This window comes from Humulus lupulus, chromosome 7 (genome assembly GCF_963169125.1).
Source record: "Humulus lupulus chromosome 7, drHumLupu1.1, whole genome shotgun sequence".
Taxonomy (NCBI): Eukaryota; Viridiplantae; Streptophyta; class Magnoliopsida; order Rosales; family Cannabaceae; genus Humulus; species Humulus lupulus.
In genome coordinates this window covers 93,864,873-93,871,264 of record NC_084799.1, presented here as the reverse complement: position 1 = coordinate 93,871,264, position 6,392 = coordinate 93,864,873, and positions in this window count along the sequence as shown.

Below are 6,392 nucleotides of genomic sequence, written 5' to 3'. Positions count from 1 at the left end.
GTCAGAGGCATGCAAGTAATGCCTCCACTCCTTGTACAATTCATACCACCACTACATGTATGATACAGATGTCAGAGTCACGCCTCTGTCCTCCACATGGTCGTACATCCTATGCTCGTACGTGCACCTTGTACTTGATGGTAGTTCTTACATGTCCAAGACACACCATTGCTCCAAGTTTCATTATCTTTGGCTAAGTATTGAATGACTTATGGATTCTTCAGTTGGGTAGCTTGGGTCTCCTTGATGCATAGAGGGGTGTTGAGCCTTGCATAGCCAGAGTCTCATCCATAATGGTGTCTTCTCTGCTCTACAGGAGTCCTGTATCTCCTCGATGATATTTAGGCATGAGGCCCACCATCCTTTGGTTGCACCAGGTGCGGATGCCTTGCAAGCGGCATGATGATAGTGCATAAGGTGGGGGTACCACACGAGATAGGCATACGGGTCGAGCACATGAGACCCTCGCGACACGGCCTCGCAAGACATGCACGGAGGAGACGGTGCACGAGACGGATGTACGAGGCTGGTACGCCTCGTGAGATGGCTGCACGAGGCTCTTGGTTTGCGAGACGGACGTACAAGGCTGGTGCGCCTTGCGAGATGGTGTCGCAAGGCTCGTGGTTCACGAGACGGATGTATGAGGCTGGTGCACCTCGCGAGATGGACGTACGAGGCAAGGGCGCCTCACGAGATGTATGCGCGAGGGGCTGAGGCATGAGTGGCCGAGGCGCGAGGGAAGGCTCACTGCGCGAGGGACCGAGGCACGAGGGTAGGCTTGCTGCGCGAGGGGTCGAGGCGCGAGGGAAGGGTGCGCAAGGGGCTGAGGCACAAGGGAAGGCTTGCTGCGCTAGGGGCCAAGGCTTGAAGGGTCGTGGCGCGAGGGCAGACAGTTTGCGAGATGGTTGTACGAGGCTGGGGGCACCTCGCAAAATAGGCATTCGGATCAAGCCCTTGAGGCCCTCACGACACGGCCTTGCACCTTGGCCTTGCGACGCGACTTAGCCCTCGCGACATCACCCTTGAAGCTCTCGTGACATGGGAGTGTTTCTTAGATTATGGTCTTGTGAGACCCATAGGTGCGACCCCAATGGACTGACTAAGTGCCCCTTAGCCTTTTATTTCAATAAGGGACTGGCCCTCTTTTCCTTGGTGGATTTTTGGCATCCAGACTTGCCCCCTAGTCTATGAGGAGGTCTTTAGGCATTCTTGTAGACTTATTATGATGTTTATACTTATTTTTCATGAGTGCGATACTTGCATTATTCTCGGAGGCCTATAAAGCAGTGAAGGATGTCATTCAGCACTATTGGGCGATGAAGACCTTGCTATGCGAGATGGTCTCGCACAGCGGGACCCTCTCACAGGGTGAGGCTTGCCTCCTTTTCTTCGGGCTTCATCCGTTAACATCTGAGGGCCTTCATCGACCTTCCTTCCAAGGATAAGGCTTATACGAGGCTTAGGGGCACATTAAACATTAAAACAAGAGTGTTTTGAAGCACTAGGCTATAGTTGATCTCGCTATGCGAGCGCCCTCCCACTGTGCAAGGCCTCTTAACCTTCTTTTGTGTTTCCGTGACTTCATTCTTCATTTATGTCTGAAGGTGGCATTTATACAAATGTCCAATAAGGGAATGGAGCCTGATTGACTTGTAAAGTCGAGGGTTGTCTTGCTGAGGGAGGGTGCCCTTGCTATGCGAGATCCTCTTGCAAGGTGTGAGGTGTCTCGCCGCCTTGTTTTCCTTAGGCTAGGAATTTGACAAGCCATTCTTTTTTTTGTGAGGGATCCTCGCAAGTCCTCATGGACAATAGCTTTATTTTGACAAGGGTTCCCCTTGGGACCCCTCTACTACGTGTGATTCGTGTCCTTTGGTGCACCTTGATTACTCGTAAGGATATGTTGACCCTTTGGGTTCTCACTATCCTTTTATATATCTTTGCGTGCGCATTTTATTTTGTGCGAGAAGCGTCCTTCTCGTCATTATGCATAGTACTATTTTTGCAAGCGTCTTCTTTGAGACCCTTTTTGCAAGCATCTTCTGTGAGACCCTTTCACAAGCATCTTCTTCGAGACCCTTTTCGCAAGCATCTTCTTTGAGACCCTTGTCATAAGGATCTTCTTTGAGACATTTTTCATAAGCGTCTTCTTTGAGACCCTTTTATGGTTTTTGAGGTGATCTTTCCTCGAGTCGGGACCCTTGTAGGGAGATGGTCCTTGTGAAACCTTGCAAACACCTATGCGACTCAAACGATCTAGACTTAGGGATCTCTTTGGGTTCCCCTTTCATCTTCTGCGACGTGGTCCCTTTACAGGATGGGTTTGTTCATGACGAGGTAACTTTTGAGGGACCTTTTGACTTTTTCGGATTCTATAATGGTAGCTAGTCCTTACAGATTCAAATGTTGTCTCATAAGGTTCACTACTCTCACATATGTGTATTATAAATACTTTTATATATGTGTATGTCGCAAGACAAAATGCCTGTTTCGCACTTGACCAAGCACCTATTGGGGCTCGTGAGGCTAGGCACCTGCTTTGAATCTTTATGGGGGCCGATTACGATGATTTGATGAATCCTGCTAGCTTCTTCTTTGAAGCCTTTTTGTAGTCCACTTCCAATTTTTAACTTGATCAGCGACTCCTCTTTCACGACGTTCTCTTTTACACGAAATCTTCAGACGTATTGGTAGAAGGGTGATCAAAGGAAGGTTCGCTTTCCTCCACATGCAAGTTCTTATGGCCCTCTTCCACACGTATATACTTATGTGCTCTTTCGAAGAAGTCATCTAAGTTTGTAACTTCTCTCTTGAGCATGTTACCCCATAACTTGCTTCCTGGTCAAACTCTGGTCATAATAGTCATCTTGAGCTTCTCTCTAGTTGAACATCCCAACTTTGTTGCTTCCATATCGAACCTATGGATATAGCTCTTCAGACTTTCATTCTTGCCTTGTTTTATGTTAGCGAGGCTGGTAATTGGCAGAACATAATCACAAAGTGCATGGTGTTGTTGAATAAATTCGTCAAAGAATTGCTGCCATGACTTGATGGTTCCTAGCCTTAACCTCTTGAACCACTTATACGCAACTCCTTTAAGTGTAACGACAAAGCAATGGCACTTTGCTCTGCTGTTGACCCCCCTTAACCTCATCAAGTTATTGAAGGTATCTAAGTGATACTTTGGATCTGTAGTGCCCTCGTACGGAGCCATGTGAGGCTCTCTGAATCTTGTGGGGAGTTGCTCAGCCTGAATCTCCCTTGTGAAGGGCGAATCGTGGTCAAATTCTTCATCATCTCTGTGCCCCCCAAGTACAATGATAATCTTTCCTTGAGGGCTTCTCATTTCGGTGTCGAATTCCTTCTTCTTTTCGCTTAAGGAATCTTGCGGGTTCTCAGACTGAACCCTTGCTTTGGTTGTGTCCCTCAGGGGAGCTGCAGGGGGTGTGGTTTTTACCCCAGACCCTCTCTGGTTAAGCTTCCCCCTTAAGTCAGGTGAGGCTTTTGTGGGGGTAATCTTGGGTCCGCACCTCCTGTAGGTGGGGTTCGCGCCAGGCTTCGCCACTGGTGTATAATATTCCTCGCGTTCTGAGTGAGGGGTATAACAAGTAGAGAGCCACGTTTTGTCACCGTCCATGGGTATGGTGGTTTCTCCTCGCGCATGCTTTTCTCTCCTATGCTGGGGGTGGGGTATGCTTGACCTTCCTTATAGCAGGTCATTCAACACCTCATGCATGTTCTCTATCGCGACTTCCAACCTTCTATTTTTTATGTGCAACTCGCGTATCTCATTTTCTTAAAAGTGAGCCCTGGAGCTAGGACTCACAGAGTGCAACCGCAAACTATTGTCATGCCTGTGCAAAGAGGAGCATGGGTCCCGCTGGCTGGAGCGTGGTGCAATTAGTGGTTGAGGTGGAGGGTGCGTACTCAGGCCATCCCCATGGGTCATAGATGGTTCACGATGACATCCCCTGGACTGTTGGGAGTGTTAACTCCTTCTCCTCTCCAGGGGTTGAATGTTCCGCCAGCATGTCTCCATTCTCAGGTGGCGGAGGGTCTCTTCTGGAGGCTTTCGGTTGGCCTCCGTCATGGTGGATCTCATCATCGTGAGATCCCCGTAGGCGTTTTAACTCCTTGGCATTTTTTCTTGTCAAAGTTGATGGAAGAACGATGGCTTGATAGTCGTCCTTCCCACAGACGGCGCCAAACTGTTGACGGTGAGAACTCGTCAACGATGTTAGGTCAGAAAACTCAAAGGTAAGTAAGGAGATAGCTAGATATGAACTTAGAATAAACTTAAGTAAAAATAAACACAGATCAACAATGGAGTCAACATTCGTATATTGCTTAATAGCCTGAGTATACAATGAATTTTTCCAACCCCTTTGCTAGAACGGTGAAGGTCTATTTATAGTGGAGCTCTAATGGCTCCTGATACATTGTGGTCTCGGGGGACAAAATTATACATAAGTACGTTGCCAAGATGATGGCACCAAACATAGTGGTGTAGGATGATGTGATGTTGGCTCTGGTATATGATCAGAGGCATGCAAGTAGTGCCTCCACTCCTTGTACTACTTCGTACCACCACTACATGTATGATACGGATGTCAGAGTCACGCCTCTGTCCTCCACATGGTCGTACATCCTGTGCTCGTACGTGCACCCTGTATCTGATGGTAGTTCTTACATGTCCAAGACACACCATTGCTCCAAGTTTCATTATCTTTGGCTAAGTGTTGAATTACTTATGGATTCTTCAGTTGGGTATCTTGGGTCTCCTTGATGCATAGAGAGGTGTCGGGCCTTGCATAGCTAGAGTCTCATCCATAATGGTGTCTTCTCTGCTCTTCGTGAGTCCCGTAGCTCCTTGATGATATTTAGGCATGAGGTCCACCATCCTTTGGTTGCACCAGGTGTGGATGCCTTGCAAGCGGCATGATCGTAGTGCATAAGGTGGGGGTGCCACGCGAGTTGGGCATACGGGTTGGGCACATGAGACCCTCGTGACATGGCCTCTCAAGACATGAGCGGGGGAGACGGTGCGCGAGACTGATGTGCAAGGCTGTTATGCCTCGCGAGATGGCTGCGCGAGGCCCGTGGTTTGCGAGATAGAAGTACGAGGCTGGTGCGCCTCGTGAGATGGCGTCGCAAGGCTGGTGTGCCTCGTGAGATGGACATACTAGGCAGGGGTGCCTCATGAGATGGATGCGCGAGGGGCCGAGGTGCGAGGGAAGGCTCGCTGGGCGAGGGGCCGAGGCGTGAGGTAAGGCTCGCTGCGTGAGGGGCCGAGGCGCGAGGGGCCAAGGCACAAGGGAAGGCTCGCTACACGAGGGGCCAAGGCTCGAGGGAAGGCTCGCTGCGCAATGGGCCAAGGTGCGAGGGGCCGAGGCACAAGGGCAGGCAGTTTGCGAGATGGTTGTACGAGGCTGGGGGCGCCTCGTGAAATGGGCATACAGATCAAGCCCTTGAGGCCCTCGTGACATCACCCTTGAGGGTCTCGCGACATGGGAGTGTTTCTTAGATTATGGTCTTGTGAGTCCCATAGGTGCAACCCCAATGGTTTGACTAAGTGACCCTTAGCCTTTTATTTCAAGAAGGGACTAGTCCTTTTTTCCTTGGTGGATATTTGGCATCCACACATGCCCCCAGTCTATGAGGAGGTCTTTAGGCATTCTTGTAGACTTATTATGATGTTTATACTTATTTTTCATGATTGTGATACTTGCATTATTCTCGGAGGCCTATAAAGTAGTGAAGGATGTCATTCAGCACTATTGGGTGATGAAGACCTTGCTATGCGAGATGGTCTCGCACAACGGGACCCTTTCACAGGGTGAGGCTTGCCTCCTTTTCTTCGCGCTTCATTCGTTAACATCCCAGAGCCTTCATCGACCTTCCTTCCAAGGATAAGGCTTATACGAGGCTTAGGGGCACGTTAAACATTTAGACAAGAGTGTTTGGAAGCACTAGGCTATAGGTGGTCTCGCTATGCGAGCGCCCTCACGCTGTGCGAGGCCTCTTAACCTTCTTTTGTGTTTCTGTGACTTCATTCTTCATTTATGTCCAAAGATGGCATTTATATAGATGTCCAATAAAGGAATGGAGACCGATTGACTTGTAAAGTCGAGGGTTGTCTTGTGGAGGGAGGGAGCCCTTGCTATACAAGATCCTCTTGCAAGGGAAGGCTCGCTGCGCGAGGGGCCGAGGTGCGAGGGCAGGCAGTTTACGAGATGGTTGTACGAGGCTGGGAGTGCCTCGCAAAATGGGCATACAAATCAAGCCCTTGAGGACCTAATGACACAGCCTCGCACCTTGGCCTTGTGATGCAACTTGGCCCTCGCGACATCACCCTTGAGGGTCTCGCGACATGGGAGTGTTTCTTAGATTATGGT